Source organism: Chiloscyllium plagiosum, chromosome 16, assembly GCF_004010195.1.
Source record: "Chiloscyllium plagiosum isolate BGI_BamShark_2017 chromosome 16, ASM401019v2, whole genome shotgun sequence".
Classification (NCBI taxonomy): domain Eukaryota; kingdom Metazoa; phylum Chordata; class Chondrichthyes; order Orectolobiformes; family Hemiscylliidae; genus Chiloscyllium; species Chiloscyllium plagiosum.
The window spans coordinates 75,335,590-75,352,875 of record NC_057725.1 but is presented as its reverse complement, the minus strand read 5'-3'; positions in this window follow the sequence as shown (position 1 = coordinate 75,352,875).

The following is a 17,286-nucleotide window of genomic DNA, read 5'->3' as shown; positions in this document are numbered from 1 at the left end:
TCTCTGATAACACCATGGGCTCACAGACATGCTGACATATACCTCCTCCTGTACGTACATACTTGCATTGATATCTTCACACAGATACTCATGCATACATTCTCATAAATACAATCTCATACGTACATAACCATTCATACACAATCTCTTAGATACACCGATTTATTTACTCAATCTCTTGACCACGCTGTGTCAGAAACATGCACATGCTGCTCAACCAGTCTGATAATGCATCTGTCACAACTGCCTGAGATAAAGTAGGAATGAACTTCCTTCTTTGACTGGTGCAATCCCTCTAATGTAGGGCCCCCCAAAGTGCCATTTGGAATGTGATTCCTTGATTTTGATCAAGCAGCACGAAATGACCTATTAATTCCATTTCAATCTAAATGGTGGTGGCATGGCTCAGCAGGAAACATGTAGTTGTTTGTATTCATTCATCCGCTGCACGTTTCCATGTATGTGATGGTAGAGGAGGGTTTGAAAATTGCTGATGGAGGAGGCTGTGCTGTGATTTCTAGATGATGCACGATGTTGCTCCTGTCTGTCCATTGTCGAGGGAGTGACGTGTATCCTGCTGTATAATAACCAACATGCATCCTGTTGTATGATAACCATGATACCATCATCAGATAACTTGGTGGCGATTGTGATTGTGTGCCATGGATAGTGCAGACTCTCCAGATGTGTCACTTGGTATTTCGCGGCCATGGCAATGGCAGATCTACTGGTTTTGTTCCTCGACCTGTTACGCAGACATTTCCCAGTACTTTATTGAGAAGACTTTATATTCCTGTAGAATATAGTTGTGTGAGGACATTTACATTTTCCTGCTTTGTGCAGTGGAGGCAGAGATGAGTACAGAGGTGAGGTATACCCAGGCAGCCTTTCTGATTTTCCGCATTGCATCCCATACATGGAAAGCACAGCTACCATTAAACGTCAATGGTTGAGGGAGCAACAAGTTGTAAATGTGAGACCGATTTTCCTGCCAGGTACTGCTCTGTCCAGGATGGTGGGACGTCTTATGTGAGGTCATATCTGTATGTTGTCTATCTATCCATCTGTTCATCTATCCATCTATTCATTTATCCATCCCTCCATCTATAGCTCTATCGGTCTATCCACCTAATCGATCTATCCCTCTATCCATCCATCCAACTATGCATCTATCTAACTATCTACCTATCTACCCACCTATCTGTCTACCTAACTACCTACCTGTCTGCCTATCTATCTTTCTGTCTGTCTGTCTGTCTGTCTGTCTATCTATCTATCGATCGATCGATCGATCTATCTATCGATCGATCGATTGATCTATCTATCTATCGATCTGAGTGTCTATCTACTTACCTATCTACCTATCTATCCATCTATTTATGTATCTATTTATCTATTTATCCAGTTATAATATAATTGATTATTCATTGTGACATTGTTCAAAAATATGGAAGGGAGGTTGGAACGTATAAATAATCAGTGGGAGATTGCTGTCGATAAATCCTTGAAACGAGGCATGCGGGTTGCTGAAGTGGTTTAGAAAGTATAACGTATTGTTGACTTTATCTGCCGAGCCATTATGTCCAGATGCAGGGACTTGAGCGTGGAGCTCTGCATAACTTTACTTACAATCAGGATAGCGACAGGAGCAGTGAGGATTCCATGTTTGGCATATCTACTGCAGTTTTGTGAAGATCCAAATGGCAAAGTTCATAAGGGGGGAGCTAGTACATGTGGTTATTGTAGACTTTCAGAAGCTTTCGAGTCAGCCCAGAATAAGGTATTGCATTTTAAACCTAAAGTGAACATAATCATGGAAACTTTCTGGCAGGAATGAAGGAAATTTAGCAAAGAGGATATTCAGAGGATAAATCAACGCGTCGATTTCCCAATACGTACACATGTCGAGTAGGAACTGCAGAGATCAGAACTTGGAGCTCAACCATTCACAACACATCAAGGATTTTGACGTGGAAAACAAAAGTAACGTCTCTATGTTTGTCTGCATCATAAAACTGGGTGGGAGGGAGCTGTGGAGCATGCAGAGTTTCTTAATTGTGATTTGGCCAAGTTGTGTAAGTGAACATATCCATGGCAGATGCAGTTTATTATGGATGGATAGGCGTGAGAATATCTTCTCTGGGAACTGAAACAAGAAGGCCAAATGTTATCTGAGTGGTGATGGATTGGAAATGCAGCAGAGGGTCAACGAGACTGAGAGCCATCGTTCATCATTCACTGACAGAGTTTGGGGTAAAGCCAAACACAAGCACTCTGGCGTAGTAATCTAGGAAATACTGCCTTGGTTACGATTGTCATCTTTTAGGCAAAGGGACGCCAGGAATGTAAGCTGGTTTCTCGTGGGATTGTATAAAAGGGTCCTTTTACACAAGAGACTATTCGGATTTTGAAATCAGTTGTGGGAAAGAGAACTCTGTTCAGAGGAGTTGGGCTTCTCCTGACCAGAAACTGAACTAATCTGCTGACTGAGTGAGTAAATAGCGCCTGGTTTGAAATTTATAAATAGTGCATGAGTGCGCATGGCGGAAGCGTGTGTGTAGACTGAAAGGCTTATTTTTTTAAAGGATTGGAGAAAGCAAGAGATATAATTTGCTGAAAATGTAAAAAAAGCGATGGGAAACCTAAGAATTGACAGTACACAACCCAATGGTGCTTTACAATGTGCAATAAAGATAAAAGGGCAGGATAAAGTTTTAAATATGGAAATATATTATTGTCAAACAAAACTGGGGACGCAGAAGCCGAAGTTGCTCAGGGGAAAGAGACAGAGTGCCATAGACAGAAATTTGGATAAAGCCAGTGGAGCTTTCAGTCGAATCATAGTGAGTAAAAATGAACAGAGTATATGGCATCCTTGTTAAGAGATCGTGTCATTATCTTAAATACGAATCTATCTGGTTGGAGGTCAGAAACGGCAACTGATCTTGTTGGGCAATTAGTAAGAACTACCAAGGTGAAAGTGAGGACTGCAGATGTTGGAGATTAGAGTCCAGTGTATGCTACCGGAAAAGCACTGCAGGCCAGGCAGAATCCGAGGATTAGCAAAATCGAGTTTTTGGGGTAAACACTCTTCATCTGGAATTAGTAAAACCCTCCGCGTAACGGGGAGGAAGTAGAAGAGGGCATTTCTTTTGTCAGACTACGGAAATCTGCAGGAGCGTTATTTGTCCACTTGGTGTTTCGTAAGATTGTTGTGTTTGTTGATTTCAATTACCCTAGCGGAGACTGGTGAAAAGGTACACTAGTTTCCGAAGGGGTGATATTCTGTAATGTGCGTGGTAGAACTTTCTAGACCGTGGCATTTCTCGTCTTACAAAAGAGAGGGCTGTGCTGTACATGATCCTACAAAATGAGATAGGCCAATTGCAGAGCATCAGAGTGGATAAGCATTTAGGAAATAACGATAACAACTTAATCATTTTTGATCTTCAGTTCAAAATATGAAAGCATCACTCAATGATTAAGATTGAATCCAGAAAATGAACGATCTTTTGGGTCAAAACATAAACAGGAGCAGAAACGCACAAGGTAGATATAACAATGCATGAAAATGGGAGAATTTCGAAAAATAGTTGGACAGAGTGCATGCTTACTACACGCCCATCAGAAATAAATTTTAGGCATCCAAAATTGTCGTAATCTGGATGATTCTGATGAGAAGAGAAGGAAGCAAAATAAGTGGTGTGTGGTGCATGCCACCATAATAATAGCTATCAGAATCAGGAAGCGTATCTCAAACGCAGCAGAGAGGATAATACTAGAATTTGGAAGGCTAAGAGGATGTATCCAGCCCTAAAAGAAGTCGCAAAATGTTCTTCAAATATGTTAATTGCAAAAGATTCCTGAAGGGCAGAGTGGGGTCATAAGGAACAAGTAGGATAAGCTGCCCACTCAAGGAATGGTGATGGCAGAGGTTGAAAAGTAATATTTTGTAATTGCCTTGGTCTATTTAGAAGATGGTGCCAATGGCCTTATGGAAAATGTGAGTGTTGAGTAACTGACCATTCTCCTGACAGATAAAGAGGATGCAGTGTGATAAGGGCTCTCAGCACTCTCGTTCAAGAAGTCGCCAGGCCCGAATAAGGTGCTTCAAAATTACTGAGAGAGGTGATAGAGCAAATTACTAAAATGTTGACAGAAATTTTCCAGACTTCTCTGAACACAGGATGAACGCAAGAAGCCAGACGATTACAAATATCATACCGTTGTTTCAAAAAGCAATGACGATTAACACAGTAAACTACAGACCTAGCAGTATGATATCAAAAGGAGGAAAAATGATGGAGACCGTCATATGGGAGTCAGCTAAAAATCCACCTGGAAAAAATGTTAAGTTAACACTAGACAGTAGAGATGGCTTTGTTAAGTGCAGATCGTGTCTGACAAACTTAACTGAGTTTTCAGATGAAGTAATGAGGCAGTGGATGGGATCGTGCTGTGGATGCTGTACATGTGGATTTTCAGAAAGCTTTTGATGGAGTCCCACATGGCACGTTGGTTCATAACTTAAAGTGTTTGAGATTGATGGGGTTTTACCAACATGGATTAGAAATTGGCTGAAGAATAGGAAACGGAGCTTAGGTACGGTTGGGAATCTGTCAGATTGAAGACAAGTTGAGTGTGCTGTTCCCAATGGGTCAGTGTTGAGAGGTTTTCACTTTTCCTGAGTTTGTATACAATTTTCAGATTTTTGTGGAAGGGTAAACTCTCCAGATTTGAAAATGATAAAACGATAGGGAGAATAGTGAGTAATGAGGATTACGCTGACCATCTTCGCATGAATATTCATAAGTCGGCAGAATGGGTGGACATTTGGCAGATACATTGCATTGCCTAGGTATGGGAGACGATGCATTTTGATGGACAGAACACAGAGAGGCAATACAGACTAAATGACAAACTTCGCTGGATGTTTAGGAGCAGGGGAACTTCGGGGTTGATGTGCGTGCAATTCAGTCGGTACTCAGGAAAGTTGAAACGTCTTAGAAAATCATAGAATCCCTCCAGTTTGGAAACGCACTATACAGCAGGGTAGATGTGAAAGCAAATCATACAGCCTTTTAAAAAGTATTTCAGATGAATACTTGAAATGTCACAACATTCACAATTGTGGGCTTAGTGCAGGAAAGTGGGGCAAGTATCGATTTACATACAGTTTCTTTTTTTTTGAGAATGCAGTTTTGTGTAGTCCAAGGGCCTTCTCTGTCGAATTACAGTCAGTATTTCTTGGCAGTTTAGTATTTTTGGGCTGAGGGACCTCACCTGATCTACTTACCTGATCTAATTCCATAACAGTGCCTGTGAGGGCAGAAACGCTTTAAACATTGAAGATGCTATTAGATGTGACCTGAGATACCAAGGTAAACAAGTCTTTTGAAAAAGATTGCTGGAATAAGGGATGAGAATACTTAGGTGTTTGCTCTTGACCGGTGCAAACTCTTTGTTTCAAGAGCATTTCCTTTGGTATTGCGTTCAATGACTCGATGGCAAACAGACAAACAAATAATTCAGTATATTGGATGGTGTGGTAAAAAGGGGGATTCATTTCAATAGCCGTAGTACACGTGTCTTACTGAAATGATTATTTTGCTTATCAGGGAGTTCTTCTCTTTAATCTCACTTCTTCAGGTTGATCTAACCTCCTTGCATGAAGCACAGGCTGGCTGGCATACAACGTGCATTGTCTCTGAGTTCGGCAGGTTACTGGAGGAATGAAGCATTCTGCCAATATCGTGCACACCCACAAGATCTGAAAATGTGTTGCTGGAAAAGCGCAGAAGGTCAGGTAGCATCCAAGGAACAGGAGAATCGACGTGTCGGGCATAAGCCCTTCTTCAGGTTCCTGAAGAAGGGCTTATGCCCGAAACGTCAATTCTCCTGTTCCTTGGATGCTGCCTAACCTGCTGCGCTTTTCCAACAACATATTTCCAGCTCTGATCTCCAGCATATGCAGTCCTCACTTTCTCCTCGAAGATTCTTTCACACCCACAAGATGTCAACCAACCAGGAAGCAATCAGAGAGACCCTGTTTAAAGGTTGTTTTCTATCAAAGCTAATTTTCTCTATAGTCCATAGTCATGGGACATCCGCAAGCAGTTGTCCACTTGGAGACCCTGAAGTCTTCAAGAGTCAAAATCGAGTTCAATAATCTCAGAGCGTTAATACTCCATTCCTTTGTATAGACACTACGTGCGCTATCATGAAATGGGCAACATTCAGCACAGCCAACTCATTGTCACAAACTCAGATGCCCCATTATAGCCTGTAGAGTGTCTTTTCTTGCCTGGCTGACCAATATCATTGCCTTTGCCGACCTATCATTTTATTTCCTTGTCTCTCTAAGTTCCTGCACTACTTATCTGATCGCTCATTTCCCCGCCCACCACAGCCGCAGCCGCACCCAACGACCCATCAGCACCATACATGCCTAATTTTCCAAGCTGCTTCGAGTTCTGAAGAAGGGTGACTGCACTCGAAACATTAACTTTGTTTTCTCTCCAGAGGTGTTGACATACCTAATGTGTGTCTGCAACATTTTGGCCTAACTCCACATACCAAAGAAAAGTATCTTTGGCTGACATCCCTTTAAACTTTGCATAAGATTCGCTCAGATTTAAAATTAACAAATGGTCCAACATTCTATAGTCCAGAGTGCTGGTGCATCTGCATAGCGTTCCCCTTGGAGACCCTGAAGTCATCAGGATTTAAACTTGAGTGCAATAATCTCAGAGCATGAAAACTCCATTCCATTTCCACTCCATGGAGTTCAATGCAGATAAAGGTAAGGGCGATTCACTTTGGCAAGAATGGAAAGATTCTTGGTTCTGTGGATGTGCAGAGGGGCCTTGGTGTACAAGAACATAGATCCCTGAAAGTTGCCATCCTGGTTGATTGTGCTGTTAAGAAGGCAGACAGTATGTTAGGTTTTATTGGTAGATGAATTGCGTTCTGGAGCCGTTATGGTTATACTGCAAATGTACGAAACGCGAGTGCGGGCTCACTTGGAATATTATACACAGTTCTGGTCGCCCCATTACAGGAAGGACGTGGAGGCATTGGAAAATGTGCAGAGGAGATTTACCAGGATGTTGCCTGGTCTGGAGGAAAGGTCTTATGAGGAAAGGCTGAGGGACTTGGGGCTGTTCTCTTTGGAGAGAAGAAGGCTAAGAGGGGATTTAAAACAGACATACAAGAGTTAGATAGGATGGACGGTAGAATCGTTTCCCTAGAATGATGGTGTCGGCTTGTTCGAGAGGGCATAGCTGCAAATTGAGAGGTGATAGATTTAAGATAGATGTCACATGTAGGTTATTTACTCAGAGATTGCGAAGGACATGGGATGCCCAGCTTACCAATGTAGTAAATTCAGCTACATTAGGGGCATTTAAACAGACCTTGGATAACCACATGGATGATAATGGGGTAGTGTATGGGGATCGACTTAGATTTGTTCACAGATCGGCACAACATTGTGGGCCAAAGGGCCTGTTCTGCGCTGTATTGCTCTATGTTTTATTCACTTTCATTATGCAATTGAGTTGCAAACATCTACCACGTTTTGTCTGCAGTTACACTTTCTAATTTCTCCCAAGAATGGTCTACTCCGATACCTCAGACCATGCCCCGTAGTTCTAGAGCCACCAACATGTGGATATGTTCTATCGCTGAATACCCTGTCTTTTCCTTGTGATATCTTGAAGATTTACATCACATCTGTCGGAACATAACGTTTCAAATTCGCACGAAAACAGGGCAGAATTTCAATGTGCTTTCCTAAAAAGCCTGATCCATGTAGTTCAGAAAACATTGTTATTTGTCTATGCTGTACACTTTCAATGTGTCTGAACGTCATAACATTGAGGAAGTATTGAGAGGCCCACTTACAATGCCAAGGCTCTTGTCCAATCGATGGGCATATGGGATTTGAACAGTGAGATGGCTAGTTTTGATTAATGCACGTGTGTATATTTTTCTCCCTGCAAGGTCGATGTATCCTGCCCAAGGTGAGCTGCCCACATCTGATCACAGTACTCCAAGTAGGAACTACCCAAGCTTTTGTTTATGAGCACCGATACAGATATTTGAGTGAAGTGACAAATAGAGACAAACAGGTACGACTTTGTGGGGATTACTGAAACGTGGTGACAGGAACCTCACATTTGGGAGTTAAATATCCAAGAGAATGCAACATTCTGAAAGGATAGATAAGGAGGAATAGGAAGTGAAGTTGCTTTATTGATGAAGAATATCATCAAGGTAGTATTGAGAATTGATATTGACACGAAGGACAAAAAATAGCTAATCTGTCTGTGAGGAAATAAAAGCAAGGTACTCCTACCCCTTAACAGGAATAATTTACAGAACCCTGAAGAGTACTTACAAAGTAAGGCGTAACAAACAAGGGGGACATAAAGAGAAAGGCACAATGGCAATTATGGACGATTTAAACATATGTACTGTTCGGATTAATTAAATGGTTAGGGTCGCCTCGAAGGAATGTTTAGAGTGTAAGGTTGATTCTATCTTAAAGCAACATGTCATGGAGCCAACAATAGAATTGGCAACTTTTAGATTTGATGTTATGCAACAATGAAACATTGACAAATGACCTTGACGTTTACGATCCACTTGAAAGCAGTGACCTCAACATACTCGAGTGAAAACAGAGCCCCATATAAGTGACTTAGTATTGGGCAAAGGCAATTATGCAGGTCTGAGACAGGAGTTGGACGGAGTACTTTGGGGAAAAAAATGAAGATCTGGAAAAGCTAAAGAACAGAGGCAAATGCAAACAGAGGGAGGTGCTAAATATATTTCAATTGAAGTATATGAATTGTATAAAGATTCAAAATCATCCAGGAAGTCACAGAGAGAATAAAATATTGGACCTTAGTAGGTCGAAAATGACAAACAATAATGACAAACTCAGTGATGACAGAGGTCGAAAACCAATACTTTGTATAAACTTTCACAGTAGAACAACATAATTTCTTCACAAAAACTGCAGGTCCTGCAGTGAAACTTGACGAAAGTACCGCAACTAGGGATAATCTTTGGAGTAAATTGATAGGAATAAAAGCAAATAGGTCCTGATGACCTTCTACCTCGGATGTTAAAGGAGTTGGCAGCAAAGATATTGGAGGCATAATTTATGATTTCCCAAGATTCGCTGGATTCAGGACAAATTTATATGGATTGATTCTTCTTTAATAGAAGAGATAGCTGAACTAAAGAGCAGTTACTTTGACCTCTGAAACAGGGAAGTGGATGGAGTCAATCACAAAGGAGGAGTTAAAAGGACACTTAGAAAAGCAAAACTCAATTTACCAGTGAAGCATGTTTTCATGAAGGGCATGTCATCGTTTACAGGGATGCTGGTGTTGTTTGAGGATGTCATTAGCAAGATGGATAATGGGGATATGGTGGATGTAATATTCCTGGATTTTCACAAGGTGTTTGACAACCTGCTGTACAGAAGACTGATGCAGAATGTTCGATCCCAGGAGGCTAAGTTCGAGTATTATCTGGGAAAGAGGATTGATTGCCTGACAGAAAGCCGAGTTTCTGGATAAATGGGCCTTTTTTCGTGTTGGTGAATTGTATACTATTGCTATGCCGTACGATTCAGGTTCCAGACCTCAATTATTTTCAATCTGTACAAATGGATTTCTGGCATTTGTTGCAAAAGGACAGCATTACAACAATGAACAAATGTTTTTTTTTATAAGGCTTTAGTGAGACCACTCCTCAGTTATGAAGCTGCCTCTTCTCAGTCTATCTCTATGACCACATCTGGAATATTGAGTCTACATTTAGTCTCCTCACTTGAAGATGAATGTGTTGGTACTGGAAGCTGTTAAGGGGAGGACCATCAGGTTATTTTCCACGGAAGAAAGGGCTGTGATATGATGTAGGTTGAAATAGCTTAGGCTTGTACTCGCTGTACTTCAGAAGAATTAGAATCCATTTGATTGAGGTATTTAAAATGCTTAAGAGCATTTATAAGTTGGGTATGTTGATCAGATTGTCCCCTACGTGGCACAGGATTGAAAAGGAGCTCATAGAGTTAGAGTGAGAGGAGGTAGCTTCAAAACTGAGATGTGGAGAAGCTACTCTCTCTGGGTTTTGTGAATCTGCAACTCAATGCCCGACAGTTAAGTGGCGGCAGAATCAATCAACAGGTTCAAGAAAGAAATAGATGTGTTTCTGATTAAATGCGTCATAGAGGGCTGTGGGGTTTAGATAGGATTGTGGATTTGAGACCAGGTTAAGATCAGCCTTGATCATGCTTAATGGCGGAGCAGGCTCTGATGAATGATTTGCCAACTCACCTTCTAAATATTATATTCCTGTGTTCCTTTAGAAGCTGAGCCACAGTAAATTATTCGCTGTATTTACCGAACTTCGTTTCCAATTTATGAGCATGACGTGAAGCAGGGGTTATTGTCCTGCTAATTAGTTGTAATGCATCGATTTTGTAATACTTTAACAGGTGGTGACATGGTGGCTCAGTGGTCCGCACTGCCTCAGCACCAGGGACCCAGGTATGATTCCACCCTTGGGCGACTGTGTGGAGTTTGTATATTCGCCCCGTGTCTGTGTGTGTGTCTTCTGGGCGCACTGGTTTCCACCCACATTACAAATACGTGCAAGTTTAAGTGAATTCGCCATGCTAACTAACCCATAGTATTCAGGGGCATGTGGGTGCGTTAGCTGTGAGATATGCAGGGTTACAGGGATTGGCAGGGGGATGGGCTGGTTGATTTAATCTTTGAGGCTTGGTGATGACTCGTTGGGTCGATTGGCCTGTTTCCTCAATGAAACGCTTCAATTCAATCCAATCACCTGTCCAGCTGATGTTGGCACTCAGAGGTAACAGACTGGATTAGATCTATCCAAGGATGTTGCGTGGAAAGGGGAAAGTATGGGGTCACAAGATATAAGATTATGGTCTTCCCCAGATTCTGATGAAGTGCCAGGAGACTGGAGGGTTTCCAACATGGCAACCTTTTTCTAAAATGTGTTGTAAAGCTAATCCTGTCATTTACAATCTTGTCGGTTTAACTCCAGGGAAGGTTCTGGCAACAATTATTTGGGATAAAGCCAGTAGTCAGATTGAAAAAAGTGGGTAGGTTAGGAAAAGGCATGGTGAAATTGTGCGTAACGAACTTGCTAATGCTTTTTTAATGAATTAATAAAGTGTTTATGAGAGCAATGGTACTGATGGGGTTTACATTGATTTTCTGAAGGTACCACGCATCAGACTTGAGGAAGGTTGTCGTTCATAGTACAACAGGCAGGGATAACATGGATACAACATTAACTGCGTGGTGGGAAAGACAGAAAGTGATGATTAATGGATATTTTTGGAGCTAGAGTAAGGTTTGGAATAGAGTTCGCAATATGTGAATATTGGGATCATCATGTTCCGGGAAGGAGGAAGGACAAGGATTTGTAAGTGATGCTTGGAAAACAAGGGAAAGTACGAATTTTGTCCAAAGGATAAAATAAGCATATTTCACGTTTGTGGGCGCCAAAATCGGGCATGGCCCATAACGAACATTAAAAAAAGCAGAAATAACTCAAACAGGGAATTAGGAGAGCAAGAAGGTGCTATTAAATGACTTCAGCAATTAAGGTTAAAGAGTATCACAAGACATTTTATACATACATTCAAAATAAGAGGATAATAGGGAGAAGGCAGGACCACTCGAGGATAAAGGAGGGGACATTCATTGGTATTCACCCAGAAGAAGGACATGGAGGATAGTAAAATTAATGCAGAGCATGCGAACATGCCAGAGTCTCTTCAAGAGCATTTAGTTGAATATGTCTCCAGGGCCTGATGGCATCTACCTCAGCGGAAAGAGAGATGATGGCCTTGGCCTTGATGATCTTTGCATCCTCGTTCGCCAGTGGACAGATCCTGGAGGACTGGCAAGTATCTAATGTTGTTTTTCTGTTCAAGAAACTGTAGACAAGTCTCTCATCAGTGGTTGGGAAGCTGTTCCTCGGATGCTGCCTGAATTGCTGTGCTTTTCCAGCACCACTCTAATCTAAATGTTTGGAAGCTGTTGGAGAGAATACTTACTATGTATGTGCATTTGTAAAAGCGTGGCCTAATTAGGGACAATCACATGGCTTTGTGTGGAGAAGATCGTGTCTTACTCACTTTGAAATTTTGAGTAGGTGACAAAGGTGATCAATCAGGATAGAGCAGTGAACGTTGTCTACTTGCTTTTTAGTAAGGCTTTTAACAAGGACCTCCTCAGTAGGTTCATCCAGTAGATTAAGATGCATGGGATCCACTGTGACATGTCCATGACCAGTGGTGCTGTGCACAAATCAACACTGGGAACTCTTCTGTTTGTGATAAATATAAATGACTTGTATGAAAATGTAGTTGGGTGGGTTAGTAAGTTTGCAGATAACAGACAGATTGATGGAGTTGTGCATAGTGTAGAAGATTGTCAAACATTACAGAGGAACGTAGATAAGTATAAAATGTCAGCGGAGAAAAGGTAGATGGAGTTTAATTAAGGTAATTGTGTGGTGCTGCACCTGGGAGATCAAATGTTAACGAAAACTATACAGTTTTTAAAGAAAGTTAATGCCGGGGCACTGAGTACACTGATGTACAGAGTAATCTTGGAGTTCAAGTCCATAACTCCCTGAAACTGGCCATGAAGATTGGTAGTGTGGTAAGAAGAGACGTGGCATGCTTGCTTTTATTGGTTAATGGATTTATACAAGACTCAGGATGTATGTTGCAGCTTCATAAGATCTTGGTTAGGCCACAGTTAGTGTTGCAATCAATTTTGGTCACCACATTACAGAAAGGATAGGGTGGCTTTAGAGTGGGTGCAGTAGAGGTTTACCAGGATGCTGCCTGGCTTAGAGGGTATGAGCTCTCTGGGGAGGCTTGAAACACTTGGATTGTTTTCTCTAAAGTGCTGGAGGCTCAGGGGAGACTTGACAGAATTCTGTTTCCTGATCTGCTGTGCTTCTTCTGCACTAGATTCTCGACGAAAAAAATTCGTTGCAAGGATCGGCTTGACAGTGAGAATCTGTTTTTCCAGAATTGTAGTATCTAATACAAAGAGGCATGCATGTAACGTGAGAGGGGAAAGTTCGAAGGAGATGTGAGGAGCAAGTTTTCAGAGAGTGGTAGGAGTTTGGTACGTGTTGCCAGGGATGCTTTTGGAGACAGATACAATGGGAGAATTTGAGATTAAACATTAAGCACATGAATTTGCAAGGACAGGACTGATGTGAACCAACGGCAGGCAGAAGGGATTAGTTTAATTTGGCATCATGTTTGATGCAACACAGTTGGCCAAAGGCCCCATTGCTGTGCTGTACTGTGGTCTGGAAGTATGAAACTCTGAGGAAATTTCCATCAAATGTCTCATGCAGTCTAATGCCGCTCACTTCATTGCAGCTACTAAAGTAGTACTATTGCAGCACTGTGGTTCTGCCTCTCTCTCAAAACAGAAAAAAAACACAGATAATGGTAGGACCTTGGGGATTGCAGTTGAGTCGGGAGACAGGTCCATAGTCCTTGAAAGTGATAGACTGGCTAGTGAGGAAAGCATTGTCACATTTTTCTTTATTGTTCACAACACCGAGTACAGCAATTTAACATCAGGTTACAGCTGTACACGACAATGGGAAGGCCACGTGGTGTAGTGGGTGCAATTGTGGTTGTGCTGCTTTTGGACGGATGTCATTGAATTGGAAGGGTGCAAAAGATTTACGAAGATGTCACAGAGGATAGAAGGTTTACGTTATAAGGTGAATGTTGATAGGCTGGATTTTCTTTTAACCTGGAATGTTGGAGGCCCAGGGGTGACCTTATGAAAATTTACTACATCAAGAAGGGCATAGATAAAGTGATATCCAAAGTTTTTTTCCCCAGCTTAGGTGATCCTAAGACATTAGTTCAAGTTGAGAGGGAAATGATTTAAAAGAGACCTGATGGGGGATCGTTTCACACAGATTGTGGTGCGTATTTGGAATGAGCTGCCAATGGAAGTGGATACAGTTACAAGGGTTAAATGATATATGAACAGGGACATGGATAGGAAAGGTTAGCAGGGTATGGGCCAAATGTGGGTAAATGGGACTACTCCAGGGACGCGTAGGTCAGGGGAATTAGCCATATGAAATGCAGATTACAGGGAGACACTAGTTGGATGAGTCTGGGTCGTTTGCTCTTTGGAGAGTTGGTGTGGATTTGTGGATAGAATTACGTGTTAGCACATTCTTGGGATTCTATTCTATGATCCCCAGTTCAAGAAATCTGGTTGAAATGGATAAGTTGGATCTGTTTCCGTGGAGTATGACTCTGCAATCGGACAGTGTGTGACCTGAGCGGGGAAACACAACTCAGTGTATTTGAACATCTTTGTCACATCTGATAGAGTCATAGAGATATACACATGAAAACTGACTGCTCGGTTCAAATTGTCCTTCTTCAGTATCCTATCGAGCTGTGACTCCACTTTCAAGGAACTATGAAACTGCACTGCGAGGCCTCTTTGTTCAGCAACACTCCCCACGACCTCACCATTAGGTGTAATTTAGTCCCATCCTTATTTGCCTTTCCAAAATGCAGCACCTCACATTTATCTAAATTAAACGCCATCTGCCACTCTTTGCCCCAGTGACCCATCTAATCAAAATCTTGTACTCTGAGGTAACCACCTTCGCTTTCCACGACACCTCCAATGTTTGGTGGCATTTGTAAACTTAAGACCAATACCTCCGATGTTCACATCCAAATCATTTATAAAAATGACGAAAAAAAGTGAAACCAGTACTGATCCTTGTGGTTTGCCATTCGTCACAGTCCTCCAGCCTGAAAATCAATTCTCCACCACCACCCTTTATCTTCCACCTTCAAGTTAGTTTTGTATCCAAATTTTTCTCCTACTATTCCGTGTGATCTATCCTTGCTAACCAGTCTACCATTTGGAACATTTTTGGACACCTTATCCCGAAAAGAATAGATCATGTACACCACTCTGCCCATATCAATGCTTTTCGCTACTCCAAGAAATTCAATCAAGTTAGCCAGAATCTATTTCGCACGCACAAAGCCATGTTATCTATCCCCAAATGAGTACTTGCTTTCCCAAATACACACTTTTCCAAATACAATATATCTAAAGTCTGTCACTCAGGATTCCCTCCAACAACTTGTCCACAACTCATATCAGGCTCACGAGTTTATAGTTCCCATTCAATTATGGAAATAACAGTAGTTGCAATGACATGGAGGAAAGTTGAATAGGGAATTTAATAATTTCAAAAACAAAACTTCCAATTATTTTTCTTTCAGGGAATCAACATTTGGGAAGGTAGAAGGCTGCTATGGCTGAATATTTGAAAAAGAGAGAATATTTGATATATTCAACAATGACTGGAATAGACACAGGTATTTTCTGAGAATGAAAAATAAAATTCTCACCGGAAAAAGACACCTGAACTCAAGCCAAACGTTCACATAGGAGGAGGCAATGGGTTAGGTATTGAGCAGGATGCAGGAACCACGTCACCATTTGGAATAAGCTTGTCCATCATCCTGTCCAATTCCAAGGTGTTCTAAACAGTCTCCTAATAGTCATTCTAAATACAGATGAATGATTCTACAAGGGGTTGCTCTTTTACTCAAGGATATCTCTCTCCCATGAGATCAGCAGCAGCAACAATAGCAACTTTGGGAGAGAAAAGGCCTCAGAATTGATGCTTTTCCTGTCTATATGAACCTCCCTACATTCATTCAGCCTGAGTCTTGGACACTAGGTGCAGCGGTGCTTGAGGCTGCAGGGCATGAGGTGTGCGTGGTCGAAATTTATAAGGACCACGATGCCACCTGGGTCGGTGAAGGCACGAAGCTGGGATTTGACGAGCAGGAGAAGGCTGCGAGATAGAGAGTCGTACTCAAACACTCACGATGTACGGGCGCCAGCCATCTGAAGGACAGCTCTCGATGTGGTGCAGTGGTTTTCCTGTGTCACTGGAGAGAAGGAGGGCACCTTTCTTGGGTTAGAGATTCGATGCATATGGGAGCATAGGAATAGGCGTGAGTGTGGTGGGTGAGAAGCAAGAAAAGGAGCCAGAGTAAGCGATTGAGAACTGGTCAGTCATTTTAGGTTAATGTTCCTGACAAAGGTACAGGTTAGTTATGATACATAGAGAGGAAAAATATATGGTCTGTGTCAGTTTAGCGTGGTTTACTGATCTGAGAACAAACAGGCATATGGTGTAGGGCGCATTGATCTGTGCAGCTTGTGACAACAATCTTCTGTTCAAGTGTTGGGTACCTCTTTCTCTTCGTGTTTCTCCATTTTCTTGTCACCGAAAGAAGCAGCTGCTTGATGAGAACTGATCATGGTCGTCAAGCAATTACAGTGAAGTGGCAGCAAATTCCTTCCACGTCTTCGTGATGTATGACTTGGAGGGGATTTTGCAGATGGTTCCATGTATTTGATGCATTTGTCCTTCACGATGATAGAGGTTTGCACAGTACTGTCTATGAAGGAAAATTTGGCGAGTATGGTTGCATACTTATAGAACTTTAGTTCGGCCACATTTAGAATATTGAGTACAGTTCTTGACGTCACACAATGACAAGGACGGGGAGGTTTTGGTGAGGCTGCATGGCTGACTTATCAGGATGTTGTCCAGTAAGCAATATATTACCTATGGGCATAGATTTGGAAAAAATAAATTGATTGTATTGAATTGAAATTTTGAGGATGACGGGCAATCCATGAAGAGCTTAGAACATTACGAGAGCACTGGTTTAATTAATAATTTGATTTTTTTCATCCCAAGTTTAATTGTGAACACAGGCTTCAGATGAGAATGCTTAAGATGAAAGGAGATGAGAGACACGGGTTTCGCTCTCGTACCGAGGGTGCTAAGTGTCCGGAACGCACATTCAGAGCAGTGATGAAGGCGGAAACAATGGCCAAGTTTCGGAGGCATCTTGCCAGATATATGAACTGGCGAGGAATGGAGTGATACGGAGCACGTAGTGGCAAAGTAAGTTTTGTCTCGAAAGGCATTTTGTGTCAGGAAAGTCATGGGAATTCCTGTTCCTGTGCTGAACAGTTCTTTGCTCTTTAACCCTGCAATTACAATGTTTAGAAAGCTCAAAGCATGCTGAGGGTAAATATGTTGCTTTAACTTTAAGGCACCTCTTTTCGTCTTGCACTCAATTTTCAGCTGAGTAACTTCACAGTCCAACTTCTGTTG